This window comes from Salvelinus sp. IW2-2015, linkage group LG4q.1:29, assembly GCF_002910315.2.
Source record: "Salvelinus sp. IW2-2015 linkage group LG4q.1:29, ASM291031v2, whole genome shotgun sequence".
Lineage (NCBI taxonomy): Eukaryota > Metazoa > Chordata > Actinopteri > Salmoniformes > Salmonidae > Salvelinus > Salvelinus sp. IW2-2015.
In genome coordinates this window covers 9,822,515-9,848,840 of record NC_036842.1, presented here as the reverse complement: position 1 = coordinate 9,848,840, position 26,326 = coordinate 9,822,515, and the positions used below count along the sequence as shown (strand labels likewise).

Genomic DNA, 26,326 nt, shown 5'->3' with positions numbered 1-26,326 from the left:
TTGTGGTTTTGTGGTGACCTAACATAATCGTTTGTAGTGCTTTCGCTGAAAAGCCTATTTGAAATCGGACACTTTGGTGGGATTAACAACAAGATTACCTTTAAAATGATATAAGACACATGAATGTCTGAGGAATTTTAATTATGAGATTTCTGTTTTTTGAATTTGGCGCCCTGCACTTTGACTGGCTGTTGTCATATTGATCCCGTTAACGGGACTTCAGCCATAAGAAGTTTAACACCCGCCAGCATAAACCGGAAACCTGCCGCACGAGTGTGCCGGAGGAAACGACACTGTTCAACTGGCTACCGGGGTCAGCCTGCGGGAACCCTCCCCGCCACAAGGGGTTGCTAGAGCGCGATGAGCCAAGTAAAGACCCCCTGGCCACAYTCCCCTAACCCGGRCGACGCTGGGCCTATTGTGCGCCGTCCTTTGGGACTCCCGGCCATGGCCGGTTGTGGCACAGCCCGGGATTGAACCTGGGTCTGTAACACCTCCTAGCATTGCAATGCAGTGCCTTAGACTGCTGCTCCACTTGGGAGGCCCCCTGTTTTTTTTGTTTTTTTTTGCTTTGTCATTATGGGGTATTGTGTGTAGATTGCTGTAACGTAACAAGGTGGAAAAAGTCAAGGGGTCTGAATACTATACTGAGTGGTTGTTTTACAGGAAGTGGTCAGGTGCACGTCTCATTGATAAATGAACAGAGAAGCGTCCTCTCTAATGATGGTGTACACCCGGCAATGCCATGTATTGATTGAATGCGCCTCTCAAGGCCCTTTCCAACAAGAAGCATCACTCCAGCACTGTTTCTTTTCCTGCCCTGCTTCTTTTCCTGCCCTGTGTTTTTACGTTCCCCTCTTTTATTTATCTTCGACTTCCACACAAGCTTCTGGAAGGGGAAAAAAGGAACACATTCATCACCGGGGGATGCCGATCGAGTGTGGGTAATATGAATGAAGAGTGTGATAATAGTTGAGTAGACTATCACACAACAGTCAGAGAGGGAAGTGCTTGCTAGAGTACTTAGTTTAAAATGGAGCAGTTCATTTTTCATTTCAACGGTCGTTCTTTTGAAATGAGTGGGTTAGATAAGTCATTGACATTGTGTAGGTGTMTAGCTGGGTAGGGGTACATTTGAATACATTTCAGTCAATTCGGGAATTTGTAGCTGTACTCTTAATGACTTCCATGTGTAGTTCAACTAAGAATGTATTAAGAATTGAATTGATTTCTGCTGTATGCCTATACTGCATGGTTTCCGTTAGAAAAATGTGGCACCAGACATTTGACCGGCAACATTTGTTTATTTACCGGACATATGAGAAMTTTACCGGACCCATATGCTTTGGGTACGTAACCTGATGAGGGCGTCCACCCACGGTGCTCAAAGACAGAAATCACATTTTAGAATATGGTAATTCCTGTTAGCAGAGGATGCATGCAAGTCGAGGATGCAACGCCGATTTGCGGTCCTTAGTGAATCCCGACGTGCACTTTGAACATGTTAGATTTCACTGTCCATATTTACTTTTCCTCAGCCAACAAGACGAGTAACGAACAGTAAAATCACTAGCCTATGTCCATCTAGTATCAAAGTTTAGGCTACTTATTCTATTGGTCAGCTTGTCGAAAGAAATGGCCTATTTCAAACAGACTTTGGAACTGTTGTTGGATGATGGAGTCTAAATTCATACACCCAGTAGGCCTAGGCCACATAAAAAGAAAATATATATACTGTACCTTTTTTTAAAAGCAATGAGTCTGAAGCAACAGATCAGAACGTTTAGCTTAAAATGTTAATCAACTATTATTTCTTCACATTGTAAGCGCAGCAATGCACAAAAAGGCAGTAGGCTAGGCGTAAATGTTTGTTCCATAATGCAATTAGTGGGAAACACTTTCATGTGTCAGAATAACATTTTCAATGTAACTTTTTAAAGAGAGGAGATCTAATAGGCTACTTTGAAGCAAGGTAAGACATGCCTCCATAAGTATTAAAATGTTCAGGTTTCAAACAATTAAGTATATATTTTCAAAATGCATACTGCCTCCAGTTCATTGCACAGTGGTRAATAAGCTAAAAAGCATTATTTTGCAATGGGATTTTTTTCTTCTCCCGGACAATTGACTGACGCCAATTTTATTTACCAACTTTTCAAAAAAGGATCAGGCTAAMGGAAACCCTGCACAAATGCAATGTGATCTGCATTTGTCAGTCTGTTTTTATGTAAATTGTTTTTATCTGCTCCATTTTTTTATCTGCTTTTTGAAATGAATCATTGTTTCTCCCTCTTCTCCTGTTATACCCATGTAGAGATGATTGTGTCGGGACCAGAGGTTAATTGTTCTTTTCTTAAAGACATTTTAGGAATACGTTTATTATTTTTGGGGGGGTTCTTTGTCAGACCACTTCTCAAGCTGAGCTCATGGAAAACACTTTTAATGTACTTTGTTGAGTAGTTCAGGCTAGTTTGGGTTCTCAATAGTTTCTCAATGGTTCATTTTCAGGGGTTTAKAATAAAAAAACAATGCTCTACTTAAACCCCCCAAAAATTGTCTTGGTCTTTGGCCTACTTTAATTATATACTTAGCGGTTCTTTAACCGCTACCAAGGCAAGGAAATAGTTAAAATGGGGCCGAAAGTCCAATGCGTTTTCCTCATTGAATAGCCTATCCTCACTTTTTTAAAAGGCCATGATATTGCTGTCCCATAACAGTAATATGCACCAACATCAGTGGGCTCATCAGATTCAACTTTTGTCTAGCTAGTGTTTAACCCATTTATCTTTTGGGGGGGTTTGGGTAGTGGAGGGGGAGGGCGGCAGAGGGATGAAGATCTCTGTCTACCTGGGGTGACTCTGACAACTTTTTTGTTCTTTTTTTTAAGGGTGTGGGGGGGTGTAAGTGAGTATTGGTCTGACTGAGGGGGGGGTGAGCTCTAATGTTGCGTTTTTCAATGGGAGGGAGCCTATTGGCTGTGGCGCTRCAGCTTCGGAGCTGGGAGGCAGGCCCCGGCATCATTTGTTTGGACGAGAGCCGTCAGCGCCTGTCGCATGGCTCAGGATGAGGTGTCACCCGGAAAATTCCCTGCGACGCATCCAGATCTCCACAGGAAGAGAAGGGGTGGGGGAAGCCGACAGCGAGAGAAATGAACCTCTGGGCTCCTTTATTCTTTTCTTTTATTTAACCAGGTACATATTCTAAGTCAGAACTGTCCAGAGTAGTGATGCTAGGTGGGCGGGTGTGGGCAACAATCGGTTGAAGAGCATGCATTTAGTTTTACTAGCATTTAAAAGCAGTTMGAGGCCACGGAAGGAGTGTTGTATGGCGTTGAAGCTCGTTTGGAGGTTTGTTAACACAGTGTCCAAAGAAGKGCCAGAWGWRTRCAGAATGGTGTCGTCTGCGTAGAGGTGGATAAGAGAATCACCAGCAGCAAGAGCRAAATCATTAATATATACAGAGAAAAGAGTCAGCCCGAGAATTTAACCCTGTGGCACCCCCATAGAGACTGCCAGAGGTCCGGACAACAGGCCAGAGGTCCGGACAACAGGCCCACCGATTTGACACACTGAACTCTATCTGAGAAGTAGTTGGTGAACCAGGCGAGGCAGTCACATGGCGGTTATGATATTGTTTAGGACCTTAAGTGTGGCTGAGGTGCACCCATGACCAGCTCGGGAAACCAGATTGCATAGTGGAAAGGTACAGTGGGATTCGAAATGGTCGGTGATCTGTTTAACTAGGCTTTCGAAGACTTTAGAAAGGCAGGGCAGGATGGAAATAGGTCTATAACAGTTTGGGTCTAGAGTGTCTCCCCTTTTGAAAACGGTGATGACCGCGGTAGGTTTCTAATCTTTGGGGATCTCAGACGATACGAGKTTGAAYAGGCTAGTAATAGGGGTTGAAACAATTTCAGAGGATAATTTTAGAAAGAGGGTCCAGAWGGTCTAGTCCACTTGATTTGTAAGGATCCAGATTTTGCAGCTCTTTCAGAACATCAGCTGTCTGGATTTGGGTGAAGGGGAAGYGGGGTGGGCTTCGGAATTTTACTGCAGGGGGTGCTGAGCTGTTGGTAGGGGTAGTTAAGTGGAAAACATGGCCTGCCGTAGAATAATGCTTATTTAAATGATCGATTATCGTAGATTTATTGGTGATGACAGTGTTTCCTAGCCTCAGTGCAGTAGGGCAGCTGGGAGGAGGTTGTTGTTCTCCATGGACTTTACAGTGTCCCCAAACTTGGAATTATTGCTGCAGGATGCAAATTTCKGTTYGAAAAAGCTAGCCTTAGCTTTTCTAACTCACTGAGTATATATTGGTTCCTGACTTCCCTGAAAAGTTGTGAATCGCGGGGGCTATTTGATGCTAATGCAGAACCCCACAGGATGTTTTTGTGCTGGTCAAGGGCAGTCAAGTTTGGGGTGAACCAATATAACCAATATCTGTTCATAGTTCTAAATTTTTTGAATAGAGCATGCTAATTTAAGATGGTGAGGAAAGCACTTTGAAAGAATAACCAGGCATCCTCTACTGACGGGATGAGGTCAATATCCTTCCAGGATACAAAGAACTGCTCGCTGAGGTGTTTTTGGGAGCGTTTGACAGTGATGTGAGTGGTGGTCGTTTGACCACGGACCCATTACTCAAGCAGGCAATGAGGCAGTGATCGCTGAGGTCCTGGTTGAAGACAGCAGAAGTTTATTTAGAGGGCAAGTTGGTCAGGATGATATCTAAAAGGGTGCCCATGGTTACGGATTTGGGGTTGTACCTGGTAGGTTCCATGATAATTTGGGTGAGATTGAGGGCATATTGCTTAGATTGTAGGACGGCCGGGGTGTTAAGCATGTCCCAGTTTAGGTCACCTAACAGTACGAACTCTGAAGATAGATGGGGGGCAATCAATTCACATATGGTGTCCAGGGCACAGCTGGGGGCTGAGGGGGGTCTATAGCAAGCGGCAACAGTGAGAGACTTGTTTCTGGAAAGGTGGATTTTTAAAAGTAGAAGCTCGAATTGTTTGGGCACAGACCTAGATAGTATGACAGAACTCTGCAGGCTATCTCTGCAGTCGATTGCAACTCCGCCCCATTTGGCAGTTCTATCTTGTCGGAAGATGTTATATTTTGGGATGGGATGTATGGTGGCCTTCCTAAGCCAGGATTCAGACATGGCTAGAACATGCGGGTTGGCAGTGTGCTAAAACAGTGAATAAAACAAAGTTAGGGAGGAGGCTTCTAATGTTAACATGCATGAAACCAAGGCTTTTACGGTTACAGAAGTCAACAAATGATAGTGCCTGGGGAATGGGAGTGGTGCGGGTGGCGTTGCTGTGTGATTCCAGTTTTACCAGTGAGTGCTAAGGAGTTTGGGCTGTCCAGTTTCAGCAGAACAAAGCATAGGTGCTGTAGCATACAGTAATAGGCAAAAGTTCCCGGTGTTGTAGTACTCGAGTCCAGGACTAGGACTCGAGTCTGTCAAGTCTTGGATTTCATGACTTGTAATTTGACTAAGACTCTACCATTGGCGACTCGGATTGGACTCTCCTTCTCGCCTTCACTTGGACTGGATAGGCAATGATAAGCAGAATATGAGCAGCACTAGATGCTAACCAGTCACCGTCCTTCTTGTTAGTTACTCTTATCCTGGTTAAGAAACACGAGCTGTTTTACCACATTTTAAAACAATTAGTTAGTTTAATAGTCAAACAGTCTAGCTATGTTTCTCTCTCCCCCTTGAGTATAGCAAAGTAGGCAGTCTTTGAATTTGTCATCTCGCTCAACCCTCCCACTTTCCCCACTGTATCCCATAGCCAGGTTCTGACAAGCCTCCCTCTTTTCTACAGAGAAAACGTCTTGTTTCTGGCCCAAACTGTTCAAACGTTATGACTCATATTACCTATGTTTACGTTTGAGGCACGCGTTTTACATTCAAACCATATCGTGGGCCGTTCTATAACTAGGCWGCTCTGACTTAAGCCATAGGGACTCGTGACTCGACCATTGGTGATTTAGTCGAGTCACTGTGTTAAATCATGACAGGATCTGTACAAACCCCGTACACACATTTCCATCTTAGCACTATATACCATAATTGTCTTTCTACTCTTTTGTGTTTGCATTGGCTGGAAACACAGCCTACGTACTGCACTTATACTTCAAACCATAATTATTTCATATTTCACTCAAACAGAAAACCCCTCAAAGTCCTTTGGCAAATACGACACCCTACTCTGCTATCCGTCCAAAAATACATGTTTTTAGGGCCGGCACAGTTAGCTATTAGATTTGAGCGGATATCGATCGTGCGATGTCTCTATGTAATGAAAAGCTTTTACAAGACACGTGGCTATTTATAGGCCGATCCATAACGTTGGCTGTACAGTGGGGCATAAGGTGCCTTGCTCTGGCGGCCGATGCATAAATTGTCAGCGGGAGCAAGCATTAAATCAGAGATACTACAGTAAGTGGTGGGCCCCATGATGGAGGAGAGACTGAGGAGAAATTAAGAGGAGAGTAGATGAGGTGAACAAGAGGGAGGGGGGGGGGGGGTAAAAGAGTAGAGGGAAGGGAGTAGAACAAGGAGGAGAGACCAGGAATGAGAGTAGAAAAACCGGGAGAGTAGAAAGGAGTGGTCAGGTGACGGAAAGAAGAGAAGGGGAGTAGTGTAGTAGCGRTGAAAGCCTAGGTGGGGGATTTTAGAAGAAAGAACATTCTTAAAGAAGAGATTCAGGGATACGTCTCGGTTGTGGTCRGATAGATACTTTTTGTTTCCATGTTTGCGGAGCTCACCGTGAACAATACAAAGCAGTAAGGAGGAAGATGAGCGCTCCTCCTTGTCCCTGTCCCACATTCAGCAGTGCTGTGCCTGTCTAAATGAGAAGGCCTTCCTTTAATGGGCTAGCCTGRGGCTCTCCCTCTCCCGCTCCACAGCGGCCCACTGGGTCTGCACTATTAACACTGACACACAGTGAGAGGAGAGGCAATAACACAGCCCAAATTACCTCACACACAGCCAAGATTATGATGAATCCCTCCGCTGATTAGTTAGCCTAGCTAAGGAGGGAGATAGGTGCACAGGCTGGTTTGCATAAATTGGGGTGCAAATTATATGGAGAATAATTCATCTTCATATACAGCCCGACAGGTACTTCTTCAATTGGGGGCTTCCCTTTTTTAGTTTATTAATTTGACCATTTTAAAAACAAGCCACAACTTGAAAAAGACATGTACGTGAGGAAAAGTCAAGGGACTTATTTCCCATTTGTGGTCCTCTTGTGACAAGATGGCTTGGGAAGATCGGCAACACGGTTGTACAAAGAAAGATGTATTCAAAACAAAGAAGATGAACCTCCCTCAATAGACGAGTTGCTGTTGAAGAGATGGGCAGTAAGGGGGCGCTCATCCCCATTGAACAATGACACTAAACACCTGGGGCCGTATTTTTTTTCTCCCTTTTTTAAAAGTCAGAATGAATAAGATTATATAGACAGGCAATCTTATCCTAGATCAGCACTCCTGCCATGACACTTTTTGATGACGGGCCATGCTGGTCCCATGAAGGACCATCTCCACAGCTCTTGCAGCATGAAGAGCCCCTATTATCCAATATCCTCTACATTAAAGAGGAAGTCCTCTACAGCGGAGGGAAGCTGAGCCCCCTATTATCCCCAGATGATATTATATAGGGAAAGGACCCATAACACAGCACAATTTGGGCTCTAGTAGGCTAGGCTAATAGAAAAGGTTGTCTTTAATTGTGCCTTTGGATGKGATCCTCTCCCCCAATGCTGCTTCTAAGGCTCCCAGCTGCTCTGAGGCAGCTGGATAACTGGCTGCTGAAAGGCTACTCGAGCCAGAGCGAAGAGACCAAAACGGGTGTTGAATTGAAAGGCCTCAGCTAGCTTGGCGGTGCTTGCTAGTGCGATAAATGTACCGCGGACGAGCCAACTTCCTCTGGCACGGCGCCCCGCCGAGGAGTTTGTCGTGTCAACGAGAACCACCTGGGCTGCGCGGTGATTGCCCTTGGCAGCGCAGAGGAGCGTTCGACTCATCAAAGTTTACTGAGGTATTGTTGAACCCAATTTGGAGGTTTGGCTGAGGATAAATATTTACTGTAAGAGGACATTAGTACTTTTGTCTGAGATGTTGTCATTGTTCCCCTGGTGGTGTGGGCAGTATYAACTGGAATTAACCATCTTCAAAATAAATTTTAAAAAATTGACCTATYTGATCTTCATTGGGCTCTTTGGCCTGTTTTGACACTTCAGTTCAGTGTAGTGTTGCTTGTTATCTGGACTGAATTGGACTAGTTGGGTTAATTGAGTGTGTGTATTTTTCTGTGTTTGTCGTATTCTCTGTGTGGTCAATAGTGGCCTTAAGGATCAAGGTCACTATATGAAGACTGTGGACTGGGGAGTTGGACATGGCCCTTTGTGTCTGTCCGTTCCCTCCCCAGGGAGTATCAAGGATGGATGACTGCATGCTGGCTGGAATAGCAGTAGCGCTAATCTCATTTAGTGATAGAAATACGTGTGTGTCTGAGGAGGGGGTGTATCTGTATCTGACCAGAGGCAGGCTCGCATGAGGGGCYTTCACAGTCCACTACCCGGGTCTGTTTCTGGCGGGCATATGTCCAATGTGTTTGCTTTCCTGTCCCACTGTGCCCACTGCCTAGCCCCCCCTTCATCTCCCGCYGTATTTATCATTCTTCCCTTAATCTTTTCTTTCTCTATCCCTCTCTCGATATCCCTTTTGTCCACCCGGTGCTCCCTGAAGTCAAGTGTCCTCATTGTTCCCCAGTCAGTCTCTCTAGCTGAAGAGGGCCTTGCTCTGCTCCTTGGCATTTGGGCCTCTAATTGAGCTGGCATCATTTGAATAGTCCATAAACCCCAGCTTCAAGAGTCCCTCCATTGTTTCCCACCAAATGAYTGTGTGTATGCGTGCGCGCGTGTGAGGAAAAGGGAGTTATCTGATTCGACCGTTGRATGATTAGGCCGCTGCAGCCTCATAAAAGAAACAAATCGTAAAACAACAATGACTTTTTAACGTTCTTTCTCTCTCCAAATCCTGCACTGCCAGGTTACATAAATCATATCTGGCCTGAGCCTTCATTCAKTATGCGTTGTTGTGTTTGCGTCAASAACCAGTGAATGCATAGCTAGCCTATAAGAATGCCTAGCGTGTCAATAAGAAGCCAATCTTCATTCCCAGAGCCAAAGGTTGTAATAAAGCAGTGTCTACAGTGTGTTTTAACAGCTGCCTCAGTTCTCAGCTAACAAACAAACAAAACCCTCTAACTGATGACATTGAACTAATCACTCTCCAGTTCTGACACGTTCTACTGGGCTACCAGTCCGTCTTCATTTGAGATGCAGTAGGAACATCACCTTTTGCTCTGTCTGTTGGGCTGATCGGCGTTAGCTGTAGCACATGCATCGCACTTTAAGTCTTTCAAATCGGTTGCTTTTACAAAAGCAGAATAAAAAAAATGCCTTCTGGTTGCAAACAAAAAAATTACTCACAGCATTCACCCCTAGAGGCAGAAGCAGCCAGCTCGGGAGGGAGGGGGAAAAAGACTGACATCTGAAACAGTGGAAGCTCTCACAGGCACACATTGGCAAACACACTCCATTTTTCTCAATTACCTCACCCATATGTGCTCAGTGTACACACGCACATCCCTCCTGCTCTGTGCGTGTCTTTGTTCTGCATCAGGCTCTTTTTGGCATGTTAATCATAATGAATCTCATTATCCAGCTCGGTCAGTGGGACCTGTCTGTCTGGCGGGATATGATAGCTGGATATGATAGAGAAAGGGTAGGCCATCATGGCTATCACACACACACGTACGTACAGACGCATCAGTCGATCTCACACACAAGCGCACTCGCACAGACACACTGGTCAATCACTCTGTACACTCATATACCCATATGTTTGCATGTCATACACAAGCAAACAAAACACACACACACACAGATAGACAAACTGTAGTAAGATACATTTACTCATACACACACACACACACACACACATACATTCTTGTGCCAGACACTCAGTCAGGCCCTCCTCGCCAGACATATTGAACATTAGTAGCTCAGTTTGCCTTCAGACTGGAGGGAAGGACTGCAGGGGAGGGATGAAACATTTAACTTATCCCGTTTTCCCACCCATCAACATTTCCCCTCTCTCTCTCACTCCATCCCATATCTGTCACTTGTTTTGGAGGACCGGCTTGTCCCCGGAGGCACAACACAATACACGGGGGACTGAATCTCCTCTCCCGGTATTAAAGACTGCTTTTAYAACATGGCTGAAGCCATGACTCCATGGTCATATTCATTCGTACCAAACGGAAGAAAATGGACTAAAACAGGGAGTGACAACCTGAACTTGTACAAAATAAACACTTGTTTCCCTAATGAATACAACGCATATGTAGTTGCACAACAAAACTTCATTCGTTGACTGGTAAYGCATTGTAGGTCTCTCAACCTGCGTTCCACTCCGATCTATGAATTTAAAGCACCGCCTCCTAACGTCGTTACAGTAGCCACATTTGTCARTGTGAGTGACCATTAGGAAACCCAATTAGATGTAGTATAGTGAGTGAGGACGCTGTAATGTGTTCCCGTCATGACTGACCCTCCCAGCTGAGCCAGTCCCAATTGGCTGTCATTTGTGGGGGGGTGGCAAAGAGGTCTGGGTGCCTAGGGGTAGGAGAGGTGGGGTTAAAAAGGCTCCCAGACTGATACAGCTAATAAACTTAATTAGAGCTAATGTTATTTTCCTTTTCTCCCACTTTCTGTCCCTCTCTCGGTCTCTTGCTTTCTTTTCTCTTTCCTACTTTACTTCCCTTCCTCTATCCCTCATTTTTTTTAACTTCTTTTTGCTCGCTCTCTTGATTTTCCCTTCTCTCCTGTCTCTCTCTCTCGCTCTTCCCTCTTTCTCTCTGACAGAGGAGGGATATCGATGCCGCCTGCCATCCAGCATCCACCCGGAAGCATAGTTGGCCGGCGAGCAGACCACTCCATCAGGCTGAGCACTGCCATTAGAGGAGGAGAGCACCGGTAGGCACACGCACTCTCGCTCACTCACAWCTACAGCCTACTGTATTACTCCTTCTCCAGTACACTGCACTGTGTCCGAACGGTAGACCGAGTTACACCCTATGTAATGTTCACTTGTGGTGAGTTTTTGATTGCTGCGTGTGTGTGTGTGGACATGCTTACTTACTCCTTCCCTATAATTTATGTGGTAGTGGGCTGTCACACGCTCATTGGAGTGTGTGTAAATGCACAGCCGTGTGTTCATTTGGGGAGGAAGTTGCGCTATCGCTGTGGAGTGTTTGAGGTGGAATGGCACAGGTACATTTCCCTGTAAATGTCTGTTCTTTGTTTGAAATGTAAACTCTGTGGCGAGGCTTTTTTTTTTCTTTTTTTTCTCTCTCCTGCTGATTGCGTGCGATGCACATGGTCGCAGCTTGTACTGGGAAATGGTATGCAGTGGGGTTGTCGCGATACCAGTACACTCAAAGGTATCGTGGCAAGGAAACAAAACATGAAGCGGACTACATTTCCTGAGGGAAACCCTGAGGGAAAACAGTCCTTATGTTGGAAACAAACAGCCTTGTGTTGTCACCCAGAGTCACTTTTATTTTCCAAGCTATAGCACATTTTTCAGACGGTATGTTATAGTCTGCTTTTGTTTTTCCTTTTTGCCAAGGAAAGTCAGCTATTGTAGTATCGCAGTACTGTATTGTGACAACCCTACGCAGGTAGATTTCATTTTCGACATCCTTTGGGTGTTTCGTCAAAGTGTAAACTCTTTAACGGGACCTGTGTGTATCACMATCTATGCTAGAAGATCTGCGTTATAAAATACCAGTACATCCCATTTCGGCTTCCGCRTAATTGGAATCACTTCCTCATGTGCCACAAGTAGTGGCCCATTTAGGATCAACTTAGACCACTAGAACAAGCATTTACAGCCTAAAATGAAGATGATCAGAAGCATCTACCACTGAGAATTCAGTCGTGGTTGACATATCTCCTCTTTAATTAAACTCACATCACATAGTAATTGCGGTTACAGAGAAATGTCTTTATTTTCTTCTCGTGAGCAAATCAGTCCTGGTTCCAACCCCTAGATCTCGCCCCCCTCCTGTTGAGGCCCGAAAGCTTTGACATGTGAAAGACTGTTCTGACTTGAGTATTTTGTGTTATCCCATTTCCTTCCGAACACAGTTCCACAGGGATTTTCCTCGGCCCCTTTTGATTTTGTCGATGCCGACTCCACGCGAGGAAAAACAATGTTCTACATTTCCCTGAGCTGGGAGGGGGGTAGGAGCGGGTAAAGCCGAAATCTCATGGGCATGAATTATAGATCACTGTATTTCTTTTCGGACACATTTAAAGTGCAAGTGTCCTACCGTTGCCTGTGTGGGACWACAAGATTTCGATGAAATCCATAGGAAAAACGTCTGATGTATGAGCTTGCCAGTCCCTCCACCTACAGGGCTCTGTGTCTGCCAGTGGTAACCCACCCAGACGTGTCTGTATTATTTAATAATGCAGCAATAACAATAAATCCTACAGGCTAATCACCCTCGGCTCTCGCCTCCAAACCTGAGCGACGCAACATTACCCAGCGCCCCCTTCAATTAGGCCATTCATCATGCCATCTATCTGGCGTGGGTTTGATTGAGTGTTGGGGGGGGGGGGGGTTGATGGTAATGGAATTGGGAATTGGGGGGGGGGGGGAGTGCTCTTATATAATAGGTACGTGAGGGAGAGAGTTGTGAGCAAGTCTGAACCAGATCTACAGGAGTGTATAAATCAAACCAGATGATAGGCCTCCCTCCTGCTACTTTGATTTGCTCAGTCTGAGCCGGCAGGTTTTTCTCTTCCCGCTACCTGCCTGTTAGGTATGGCGGTATGGGCTGGCTGGTAGACTAGGCCTCCCTCATTCTCTCTCCATCCCTGAAACAGATTTGTCTGGGGCCCCTGTCCAATATCCAGCCGCGCCGGGTGTTGTGAGACGGGTGACAAATTTTAATAACCAACTCGGAGGTGTAATTTAAGGGCCTGCGAGGAAGATTAGACTGATTTATGTGGGCCAACCATAATGGCAGCACAGATATGGCTCCCTGCCTAAATTGGTGGTAATGAAAGTTTTGTGCAAATGGAGGGCGGGAAAAGGCGTCCTTTCCCAGTCGCTGCCTGTCGATCTCTTTCTTCCCTTTTTCTCCCCTCTTTTTTTCCCCCCATTTAGTTTGAGATCAATCTCCCTCAACCCCCCCCGCTCTCCCTCACCTACTCCGTTCCTGACTAGAGTATATCTCTCCCTCTCTCTTTATATATCCCCCTCTTTCCCTCTCTTTTTTTAGTACTATATCAGTCTCTGTGTGGAGATGTGTGGGGGCTGGGGCAGATGGGTTGGGGGATGAGGGGGACAGGGGAGGGGTGTGGGGGCAGGGCCCTCAGGACAGATTCATCCATAACCACGGGCTGATGGCTGGGCTCCCTCTCGTTCTTTCAYTCCCACCATCTCTCCCCTCCCTCTCTGGAATCACTTTCAGCTTGGCTGTAGCTCCGACCGTCCTGCTTGAGGGAGAGGGAGGGGCCCAGGGAAAATAGCGCCTTCTTCACTGCCTCTCAATACAACTGAACGCCTCCCAGGCCTAGCGCTTCGGTCCTTTCTCACTTCCTCCCACACAGGCATTTCTTATATACAACGTATACAAATGTTTTTAAGCAGCACTGTGGGTCCCCCTCACCCCTCTTCACCACTGCCACGTTGAGCTATGCACAGATCTGATTAATAAGTGAATTAGTATTTTCTCTTGAGGTGGTAGTGTGGCTCACAGTCCTAGTAAGAAAAAAAAAAAGCAGGATTCCATTTATATCCTTATTTTAACCAGGACTCCAATGCTTCTCACAGTTGTGTCAAGTTGACTGGATGTTCTTTGGGTGGTGGACCAGTCTTTATACACACGGGAAACCGTTGCGCGTGGAAAACCCAGCAGCATCCTCTGAATGGTACACATACACAATTCATGTCTCAATTATCTCCAGGCTTAAAAATCCTTCTTTAACCTGTCTCCTCCGCTTCATCTACACTGATTGAAGTGGATTTAACAAGTGACATCAATAAGGGATCATAGCTTTCACCTTGTCAGTTTATGTCATTTCACCTTGTCAGTTTATGTCATATGTTATGTATGCTCAGTGTATAGAAGGGTAGTTGTCTTTCCTACAAAGAACTCTGGAGTACAGCGTGAACAAATGGGTAGTATATACACACACACACATCACAAAATGCTCCAGGGATCTGCCCACTCTCTTCCTGCACCCTGCCCTCAAGACCGGGGCCCCCTAAGAAGACAATTTCCTAACTCGAGACATTGCACAACGGCCATATCCTTCTGCAATATCCTGAGCAAATATGACCAACAGTACAGTTAATATCACACTACAGTAGTTTCCAAGCACCACCCAATCAATGAACAGTGTTTGGCGTTGCCGAGAAGAACAAATATTTTCAGGCAACAGTGTAAATAGTATGACAATAACAAACACTAATAATTGCTCGCCCGGACAGCGGGCGACACGGCCTCGTAAATGAGTGGCGACTGCCTGTGAAGTTGATCTTGGCCGCTGGAGAGCTGTTGATTACTCCGGCAAGTCTGTGGCTGGCTCCCGACACACTGTGCACACACACACACACACACACACACACACACACACACACACACACACACACACTGCTTGCTCAGTATTCTGAAATGGCAGTTAAATGCATTTTGGGCAAAGATCATACCACTAATTCAGCTTCCTCCAAGGCCCACTCTGAGCAAAGCTGTTCTGGCTTTGACGCCATGTTCTTAGCGGTCCCACAAGTCTGCCCGGCTCGGGTGGAATGGAGCAATGTCCCGGGGAGCGTTGTTGCTTAGAATTGAAGAACTTTATTGACCATGCATTGAAAATAAACCCCCCCCCCCTTCTTCAATTTCTTTTATCCTACCTTTTTGGCTCTGTTGAGGATATGCATCATAAAATATGGAGTGAAAGMTGCATTGGACTATATATTACTAGAGGGATGTGCATCTAATGGACACTAGTGAAGGATGAAGGATTCCTCATTTGCTTTGGATGTTGTTGGTTTTTTCTCCCTCAGCCATACTATACATTATTATATTGGTGAATGTTCCCCCGGGGTCGGGTGGTGGCGGAGGAAGGGGGAGCCTCAGCCAAGGCGCTAATGGGGAGTCGCTCGCTGGTGTCAAAAGTGTTCAAAATGACATTGGGGGGTCAACCTGTTTACCTCCCYGAAAACGCTCGTCTTGAAGTTGTGCGTTACCGTCTTCCTCTGACATCTTTGCGCCAACATAATGCATGTATGAGAATAGTTTTGTCAGTAGGTTGCTAAAAAATACCCCTCCCAAACCCCCAAAAGTAAGGGGAAGAAATAGAACTCGGCAGTAGTGATTGCAAACAATGTTCTGGTCACTCATTCTCAAATAGGAGCCCTTTTTTAAAAAGCTTTGCAGTATAATAGTTGTGTGTGAGGACACTGCGTTGACGTGTGAGGTAGCAGGCCTCATGATCTGAGAGCGAGACACTCTCACACACACTTTTATTCAGGACATGAAATCTAAGCCCATGTTGTTGTCGTTGCCTAACCCCCCACACTGACACGATTCTTATTCGTTATGGCAGAATACATTGTCTTCCCCGATTTTTCAGATYCCTCTCAAATGTCACATTTGGATCTTTTTTTCCGCTTCCTTCCTGTCTSCGCCAGATAGAAATGAGGTCAGTACTGTATTTGATCACCATCGCGCTTTGTACCTTTTTTTTTTTTTCATCTCAGGGAGCTGTCCAAACTGTTTAATTTTAGGAATGATTCTTTGTTTTACTGTTCTCTCTGCCTCATTTCTCCTGCTTTCACTCTCTTCTCTCGCTCGTTTCTCCTCTCTCGCACTTTTCTGTCTTTGCTCTCTCTCACTCTGTCATCGTCCCATCCATATGCCATGAGAAATGACTGGAAACATATGTGCCCATGCTTGCCTATTCATTTGATCTCTGTTGTAATCTACTCACAAGCACTGCAAAACAACCCACTAAGTTTGTGTTGTGTTCTTCATCTCTGTCTATATTGGTAAATGCCTTTCGTCCATGTTTAGTAGGCCTACGTCGTCTTAGGAAGACCAGATGAAATAGCATGTGTAATTTTTAGGCTAGTTCATTTAACTTTGCACCCCATAGAGGAAAAWCATTCAACTAGAGTAAGTGATCAGGAAAATCCCCAAAATCATTTATCTTTTAACCATGGTTTGGAACCAAAATTATTTTCCAATCATTTCATTCTGAATAAAACCATTTTTTTTTTCTCCTTCGTTTCGTTCAAATGTTCCGACCAGCAAAACTGGTTCAAACCCCTCAAAAAGCAGCTGTTTATATCGTTCCTTTTGAAACATCAAACTTTTTAAAACATTTAGCTTGAAATTTAAATTACTTCACCAATCAGTGCAGATGGAGCAGCTTGCTGTGAAGCGTGCATTGGACATGCATACATGCATTGGACAGACAAGTGTAGGGTGTGAGATGTGACTGAAATTTTGCGGATGGGGAGAGAGGGTGGMGGAGGCTTGGCTTGAAGCGCTGGCCATCTTGTGATGACATTCATTATCTGAATTAGGCCCACAGAATTATACCTACGAATTGACTTTGAATGTATTTGAACTTCAGAGAGTTGGCTTAACGTAGGACCAAAACTAGCTAGCTAACAAGCTTRTGTGTTTGCAGAATGGCACCAGAATTACAATAAAAACACGTCTTACCTTTTTTGTAGTCCATTCATTCAATGTGAAATGTGATAACTATATTGTCCTTAACTAGCGTTGAAAAGTTAATCCATTCTTCTCAAATTAAAAATATCTCTCCCTATTCTGAATCACGCTTGTAACGTCCGTAGTAGACTATGGTGGGGAGGGGCAGGTACTCTATACATGCACACATAGTGGTAAACATATTCGGCTGGCAGGCAGACACCGGAATAMGTTTCTTAGTGRYTAAGGGCTTTGAATAGGCACATTGTGTTTTTTTGTGTGACAAAACCATTATAATCCCGGAATGTAAAATAACGTTATAAACTGGCTCCCATGMTTTTAAAATAATGGTTCTGTTCCGGAACAGTATAGTTCACTTTTGTTCCCGGTTTTGATTCTGTTCCTTAAAAAATTTAAATACGGTTCTGTTCCTTGAACCTGTTCCAACCCCTGCTGTTAACCAATTTTTGCACCGAATGTTTCTAACTTGAGTAGTTTTAGTCTTCTAGATGGCCTCACTTACAATAACACACATGGTCATCAGAGCAGGTGAGTGATGCTTTACTTCTAGATGGCCCCTTCCCTTCATCCAGTTGTGGGAGGAACTGATATTCCAGTCCCAGATGAGATGAAGAGCTCCAGGCTGCAGTTTGGAGCCATCTGATATCTGAGAAGTTGCAAGCTCTCTGATGGAGTGCTCTAATCCTAGTACAGTTGGTGGTGGCTGTGCTGAGTGGAGAAAGGAGGAGGATAGGTGTGTCACCATCACTTCATTCCTCTCTGAGTGGAGGAAGAGGGACACGCGTGCAGAATCACACAGCAGACCGACATGCATGCTAACACACACGAGCGCCCACACACACGGTAAAGGAGAGGAGTCACGAGGCTAATACAATCTCCTGGCTCGGTTGAAGGTTTATGCTAGAAAAGACCSGCTACGATATCCGCTATTAGAGGTCCTGAGATGGAGAGATATCTGTGACCTGAACTTTTTTTAGTTGTAGGTATCGCATATCTTCATTCTGCTTGACTTGTTTGCCCTCGTTTAGRAGATCAGTAGTAATTTCAGTTCATGTAGCAGCTTAATATTGGGGATTTCATTTAGCTGGTTTACTTTGTAACGGTGTAGTAGCATGTGTCTGTCTGTATGCCTGTCCGCTACGGTGGGTACTGGGTACACGTTTGGCTGTTTTCCCTTTTGATTGGCTTCTCGGGGACTGACATCTTTCCCTCTACCTGTCAGCCTATCTCTCTTTTGTATTCTTCCCCCTTTCCTCTCTGATGGGGGCTGTCTTAGCTTCTGAATAACTCTGAGCAATGTGTGCATGAAAGCTTGAAGAAAGTCTTCCCAAATCTTTCTCCMAATTCCTCTTTTTCGATCTCTGCCTCCCTCAATCCTTTGCTTCTTTCTCTGTCTCGCTGTCTGTTGCTCTGTCTCTCTCTGTGTGAGAGAGGCTCAGTGTGACTGTGAGCGCAGTGGAGAGTGGAAACTGTTAACAAGGCTCCCCGGCGTGGGACCTCTTCATGTGTGTGTGTGTGTGCAACTGTAGATGGTGACTTCTTTCATTGTTCTGATTCGCTGAGGTTTCAAGACAAGTCAGACCTCATACAGTTCGATAGAAACAACAGAAAGAATTGGACAACAATATAAAGTGCATGGAGTTGCATTTCGCGTCAATATTTTACACAACTGCTTCATTCAGTACAGTAGAAGCCACATTCCTTTGGCCTGGGTGCATAAAATTGTGTATGTAACACACAGGAGGTTGGTGGCACCTTAATTGAGGAGGACGGGCTCGCGGTAATGGCTGGAGCGGAATAAATGCAATGGTATCCATTTGTTCCGTTCAAGCCATTTATTATGAGCCGTCCTCCCCTCAGCAGCATCCACTGATGTAACACTTCTATCTAGTAAGCTCCTCATTGTGGTATTGTCTTACTGTATGCCATCATGTAGGCTTGCCTTTTAATGTCATATACAGGGATATTTCTGCATTGAAATCCTTGAGTGGGCAGTCATTTTTTTTTTTTTTTTTGCGGGTCGCCTATATCCAAACAGTAATTAATACATTTTCAGTAAATCATTTTCGGRATGGAATTCCGCTTTCAGTGTAAACTTAAACGAGTAAAATCAGATACCAASTATGTAGAAAARATAATGGACTTGGAAAGATAATGTAGAAAAGATAATGGATATATTTTTGTTTAATGTAATATTTGAAAATTAATATTCACCAAAATAAAAGATAGATAGTTGGGGAGAATTGAATTCCCAAAATAATGAATATAGCAGTATATATTTTGTTATGTTTGCGCAAAATATTATGTTTGAGAAACAAAAAGCACAGYATTAGCCATGGCAAAATGCATAGAATTGGAGGGACTTAGCTTTAAAACGGCAAAATGTTCTCTTGGTTCCATGGCAGAATATGTAGAATCGCAGGAAATCTGCTTTAAAACTGATTGTGTGGGTGTGAGCATGCGCGCACTGTAGGCCTGTATGTGTCTAACAACCATCACCAATCATGTTGCTTGCAAAGCCCTACGGTGAAAGAAAAAAGCCTCCCCTCTTCGATATAAAGAGTGATGATGTTGTTGACTCACTGTCTCCAAGATATATCAATCAATCAATTCACCAATCAATAGTCATCTAGTAAACCCCCGAGGACAGAGGAAAAGGCTCGTAGAACCACTCCAATCAGTTACTTTTCACCTCTTAGGTGCACAGGCTAAAGATGTGGCCAACTAGAGGGAGGGTCCCCACAGCGTGCGCACACACACACACACACACACACACACAGCGCACATGGACACATCTGGGTTGGGCTTCATTCAGAATTGAATTAAGAATTCCTAATTTAATTTCAATTATTGAATTTGAATTTAAGACGTAAACAGGATACAGAATTGCAATTTTGAATGAATGGAAATGGAATTTAATTTGGTGGAATAGAAGAGGACTTTAAATGAATTAAATTCTATCTTAGGTGTAGTCGATACAAATATACATCTTGTACATAAAACATCAAACATGTCGTTATATACATACAGTGGGTTCCAAAATGATTGACACCCTTGATAAAGCTGAGCAAAAATGACTATAAAATAAACAAAATACTGCGCTATATTGTATGCTCAAAGTATTATTTCATACTAATACAATTGTTCAGAGAAAGCGATTTTGTTTAACATTGTAATAAAAAAAGATCTAAGGTAGGGCTCAATTATTGACACCCCTAAAAACACATAAGCAGAAAATAACCCCATACCTACTGTAAAATATGGTGGTGGATCTTTGACGTTATGGGGCTATTTTGCTTCCACTGGTCCTGGGGCCCTTAAGGTCAATGGCATCATGAACTTTGCCCAGTACCAGGACATTTTAACCTAAAACCTGGTTGCCTCTGCCTGGAGGCTGACAATTGGCCACAAGTGGATCTTCCAGCAAGACAATAACCCCAAGCACTCATCAAAATCCAGAAATGGTTMATTKGCCTCAAAATCAACATTTTGCAATGGCAATCTGTCTCCTGTAATTTGAATTGAAGAGSGCAGTCCATAAGCGCAGATGAAGGATATCAAGGATCTGGAAGGATTCTGTATGGAGGAATGGTCAAGGATCCCTCCCAATGTGTTCTCCAACTCATAAAACATTGTAGAAAAAGGCTCAGTGCTGTTATCTTCGCATGGTTAAGGTATTGAAAACAGGCGTGTCAAACATTTTTGACCCCTACCTCCGAGGGAGAAAAAATCTTTCTTTTTTCTGATCAATTATATTAGTATAATAAATTATTTCCCACTTTTTTTTTAGCGTACACTATAGGTCAGTATTTTAACCCCCTAAGGTTGATGTCTGCACCCGGTGGAAATCTAATTAGCATAATAAAAAAAGCCCCATTTTAAAAATGTCAATTTTAACTAGTGATATCTTTTTGTTGCATCTGTAGCATTTTTTTTTGCACCACCACACCCGCCTATGTCACACGTAAACATCTGCAGTGAAAGGGGATAGAGCTAGAGTGGTGTGAAGAAGACTATTCCATGTGAGAAATTGCCRAGAAACTGAAGATGTACTTGTCCTCATGCTCAGTTGTGCACCGGGCCTCCCACTCTTTCTATTCTGGTTAGAGCCAGTTTGCGCTGTGCTGTGAAGGGAGTAGTACACGGTGTTGTAGAAATGCGGATGCTCCAGATACTCAACTAGTCGAAAGAAGGCCAGTTTTATTGCTTCTTTAATCCGAACAACAGTTTTTAGCAGTGCTGACATAATTGCAAAAGGGTTTTCTAATGATCAATTAGCCTTTTTAAAAATGATTAACTTGGAATAGCTAACACAACATGCCATTGGAACACAGGAGTGATGGTTGCTGATAATGGGCCTCTGTAGATATTCCATAAAAAATCATTCTCTCACGTATTTCTGAAATAAGCAGTGGATGATGACCTCTGTTGTGTAGGGTGTGCACACCTTGGTAGGCCTGGACCCAGGACGGGGGCTGGAATCGTTGGTGGTGCTGCAGAGATGGTTGTCCTTCTAGGAGGTTCTCCCATCACCACAGAGGAGCTCTGTCAGATTGACCGTCAGGTTTTTGTCACCTCCCTGACCAAGGCCCTTCTCCCCCGATTGCTCAGTTTTGCCGGACGGCCAGGTCTAGGAAGAGTCTTGGTGGTTCCAAACTGCTTCCATATAGGAATGATGGAGGCCACTGTGTTCTTGGGGACCTTCAATGCTGCAGAAATGTTTTGGTATCCTTCCCCAGATCTATGGCTCGACACAATCCTGTCTTAAAGCACTAAGGACAATTCCTTTGATCTCGTGGCTTGGTTTCTTGCTCTGACATGCACTGTCAACTGTGGGACCTTAGATAGAGAGATGTGTTCCTCCAGCTCATGTCCAATCAATTGAATTTACCACAGGTGGACTCCAGTCAAGTTGTAGAAACATCTCAAGGATGATCAATGGAAACAGGATGCACCCGMGCTCAATTTCGAGTCTCTTAGCAAAGGGTCTGAATACTTATGTAAATAAGGTATTTCTGTTTTTATTTTTAATAAATGTGATAACATTTCAAAAATGGTATTTGTCATTATGGGGTATTGTGTGTAGATTGATGAGGATAAACATTGATTGAATACATTTTAGAAAAACTCTAACGTAACAAAATGTGGAAAAAGTCCAGGTCCGATTTACTTTCCCGAGTGCACTGGATATGCATGTAAATGCCAGACCACGCTCACGTGAATGCTTATTAGTCAATAACGGCCATGTTGTTTTAGGTACTAGTCTGGAAAATGTTCGGGGTAGACCTTTCTCCATAGATGCGTATCATGTCTCGTGCAATTCGGTGCCACTGTTGAACCCCTGATGAGTGGGAGATTCTCAGCTAGCTCCCAGCTTTGTGAGCCTACAGTCTAACACCGCTACAGTCTAACACCGCTAATGGATAGGCTGGCAGTATATAGCCCTCATTTTTTTTTTCATTTTTTTTTTACTTGACTTTTACGACTTCGGGGAGGAATTTGCTTCATATTTAATCCCTCCATACCGGATGTGATACTGAGATGAGTTTTTATTGCATATTATGTTTTTTTCTCTGTAGGTGGTTTAGGCTGTTTTTGAGGCTGTGAAATGCTGTAACAGAAGAGTGTGGCTTTGGAGCTGTGTTTAAATGTGAATGAGGGATGGAGGTGCTTTACAGTGGCTTTGCTAGTGTCACTCTAGAGGTAACTTGTCAGTAAAGGTCTATGGAAGGTTTACCCTTCCACCCTCTAGTGTGTGTGTGTGTGTGTGGCAGAGCATGGCACTTGAAATGCCAGGGTTGTGGGTTCGATTCCCACGGGGAAACGGTGGGGGGGGGTATTAAAATGCATCTACTCACTACTGTAAGTCAATCAGGATAGGAGCGTCTGCTAAATGACTCATGTAAATATACAGCTTTCATTATTTTGTGTGTGACTTCCAGTGTACAGTCAGAGTTTCAACTGGACAGTATGTCTGTTTGTGTGGCTATGAGCTCATGCAAGTGTGTCCAATGTGACTGACAGAGTGAGGTAATGGTATGTCATTGCCAAGCTGCAGCCTCCCTCAGCTCTCAGCCCTGACCCACAAACCCCTGGCCCTGTGGCATTCCATTCCCCCATACTACACCAGGGTCAGACCAGGCCACACACATACTGCTMCAGGCTGTGCTGACATGGCCCAAATGCCATGTAGCCTAGCCTACCGCCACACTGGCGAAAAGCCATGRAAGTTCATAGATCCAATACCCCTGGATAGGGAGTAGGGACATACAGCAGTTAGCCATTAGATACAATAGAATGACAGTGGGGAGCGACATGAGATGTCGGAGCTGCAGAAAGACTGGAGATTAGTAATATGAATGTATTCCTTCATTTCTGGAGGTTCCTGTGGCACCCACTAAATGAAGCCATAGTCTAACAAGGCAATGGGGAAGATGTTGGGACGCACACAGACAAATGAACACCTTGTGCAACCTTTCGACTTGTCTGCCAGCCTGCTTGCCCCCTTGACATAAACACACACAGGCACACACGCCGAGGCCACACTCCTCGTCCACTTGATCCGTCCTATAATTGAATTCACTATAATTGCTCTGGACCTGAATCCACTCCAAGATGCTAGTGGCCCAGTAAACAAGCTTCTAAAATAGGCCCTCCGTAATAGGCCCTCGTGACATTTTGCTTGGCAAGCTGGACGTGTTTTTCTTTTTTTTGCCCGGCAATAAAAACAACTACGGCAACGCTGAAACACAGCAGGCTGGTAACACTGTGGCAGCACTTGTCACCCTGTTTAGCGAGGCACTGGTTTGGGTCAGTACGCACAAGTAGACACACACACACACACACACACACACACACACACACACAGTGAAGGCATAGAGCCGAAGCAGCCGTCTCTTTTGAGGTGTGTGGGGGGGAAGTGTTGTGTCTAGCTGAAGGGGCTGGGGTTGTGTTCTGCAATATGGACCCTATTATGAGTGGGCCTCCTGCTCAGTGACGAGGACTGGAAGCCCTGCTGTGGAGAGCTGTTCTCTTCCTGGAAGTGATAGATGGCTGGAAGACTGCTGTCTCTGTGTGTGGAGATGAACGAGAACACACACACACACATACACACATGCGGATCCCTCTGCTCCYCTTCCCCTTCTTTAATAAACAGTCCTTATTGTTCCCAGCCATCAGAGCCAAAGCTCCACAATAACGATGCCAGAGAGACGGTGAAGGGTCAAATGAATGGTATGTTAGGGTCTTGCTCTTACAACTAGCCTCTGCAATTCCCAGAAGGGTTACTCCACTCCATTGCACAACCTTGTGATACAGAAATTGGAGACGGTTGACATTTTTAAGTGTAGTTAGGCCTTCTGTTTAGGCTTGTCTGCGCAGTTGCTGGTGTGCTGTTGAGTTCTTCACAGCTGACTCGACTCTTAAGGCAAGCAGGGAGAAATGACTGTTTCCTCTCAAAAAAACATGGAGATCACAAAGGGACGTTCAGAGACTGGCACCGTTCCAAAACTCTGGACAAAGCTGCCTTTCCTCTTTTTCCTTTCCTTTCACGTTGCCTTGTCTCCTTTCCTTCATGATTCAAGCCTGGAGTTTTCTCTAACCACGTGACCAGACCAAGAAAATGCAGAGCCCTCCAGTGTAAACACTGATAGATAAAGGTGAGCTCGGATTGTGTTCAGTCATCTCTTGTCAGGTTAGGCTAGTGGTCGTGAAGGAAAGGACACGAGGTCAGTAAGCTTTCGAAGACCTGCCTGTATGGAACTGACTGATTGTGGGGGAAGAATAATAAAGGCAACACCAGACCACAAGAGCACGACTCACACACCAGGAGGAAACCTCAGTGTGTTTCTCTTTTTTCAAAGAGAGAGATATCAAATCGTACACACACACACACACCAGCCGTACACAGCACATATCTACTCTGCGAGAGGTAAAAGGGCCATAGGTCATCAGTTTGCGCCTGTGCCATGGCGTCGGGCTCCTTGTGTCCAGGTTTCTCTCGGCATCATTTCTGCCTTTCTCTGTGAGAAACATGCACGGCTGGCCCGCTGTTTACACAGCTGGTCGCATGGAAAGGATCGCTTCATTTGAATATGAACAGAGCAGAGAGGTGAGAGGGAGCAGAGAAAAAAGGGGGGGGGAGGAAATAGAGCCAAGTAGAGATAATAGGACCCCGCTATGGAGACAGAGCTAAAAGGCTAAATGTAGAGAGAGTTTATGAGGGGACAGCAGTGTGCGAGAGAAGGAGAGAGAGAGAGAGTTATGATGGGACAGCACGATGTGAGAGAAGGAGAGAGAGAGAGTTATGATGGGACAGCAGCATGTGAGAGAAAAGGAAGAGAGAGAAGGGGAAGCAGCAGCGTGTGAGAGAAGGAGAGAGGAGTTTATGAGGGACAGCAGCGTGTGAGAGAAGGAGAGAGAGCAGTTTATGAGGGGACAGCAGCGTGTGAGAGAAGGAGAGAGAGAGTTAGGGGACAGCAGCGTGTGAGAGAAGAGAGAGAGAGTTTATGAGGGGACAGCAGCGTGTGAGAGAAGGAGAGAGAGAAGTTTATGAGGGGACAGCAGCGTGTGAGAGAAGGAGAGAGAGAGTTTATGAGGGGACAGCAGCGTGTGAGAGAAGGAGAGGAGAGAGTTTTATGAGGGGACAGCCAGCGTGTGAGAAGAAGGAGAGAGAGAGTTTATGAGGGACAGCAGGCGTGTGAGAGAAGGAGAGAGAGAGTTTATGAGGCAGCAGCGGTGTGAGAGAAGAGAGAGAGAGTTTATGAGGGGACAGCAGCGTGTGAGAGAAGGAGAGAGAGAGTTTATGAGGGGACAGCAGCGTGTGAGAGAAGGAGAGAAGAGCTTTATGAGGGGACAGCAGCGTGGTGAGAGAAGGAGAGAGAGCGTTTATGAGGGGACAGCAGCGTGGTGGAGAGAAGGAAGAGAGAGTTTATGAGGGGACAGCAGCGTGTGAGAGAAGGAGAGAGAAGAGTTTATGAGGGGACAGCAGCGTGTGAGAGAAGGAAGAGAGAGTTTATGAGGGGACAGGCAGTGGTGAGAGAAGGAGAGAGAGAGTTTATGAGGGGACAGCAGCGTGTGAGAGAGGAGAGAGAGAGTTTATGAGGGACAGCAGCGTGTGAGAGAAGGAGAGAGAGAGTTTATGAGGGGACAGCAGCGTGTGAGAGAAGGAGAGAGAGAGTTTATGAGGGGACAGCAGCGTGTGAGAGAAGGAGAGAGAGAGTTTATGAGGGGACAGCAGCGTGTGAGAGAAGGAGAGAGAGAGTTTATGGAGGGACAGCAGCGTGTGGAGAAGGAGAGAGAGAGGTTTATGAGGGGACAGCAGCGTGGGAGAGAAGGAGAGAGAGGAGTTTATGAGGGGACAGCAGCGTGGGAAGAGAAGGAGAGAGAGGTTTATGAGGGGACAGCAGCATGTGAGAGAAGGAGAGAGAGCGTTTATGAGGGGACCAAGCAGGCGGTGTGAGAGAAAGGAGAGAGAGAG

General features: G+C 45.0%; 2 protein-coding genes across 6 annotated transcripts in view; both read left to right on the top strand.

Annotated features, from left to right (window-relative positions):
* amacr (alpha-methylacyl-CoA racemase) overlaps positions 1-26,326 on the top strand; it is a 410,966-nt gene that overhangs the window by 213,704 nt on the left and 170,936 nt on the right. The gene's annotated exons all lie outside the window — the stretch shown is intronic.
* The window catches only part of LOC111961398 (retinoic acid receptor alpha), a 240,792-nt gene that overhangs the window by 64,970 nt on the left and 149,496 nt on the right, over positions 1-26,326 (top strand). For 2 of the 3 annotated variants that reach the window (XM_023983634.3, XM_023983632.3), the window contains exon 2: positions 10,955-11,065. The gene's annotated coding sequence lies outside the window, so the exon portion shown is untranslated. Of the gene's footprint in view, positions 1-10,777; positions 11,066-26,326 lie in introns of those variants that run through there. The other variant, XM_070441195.1, reaches the window with a different exon arrangement.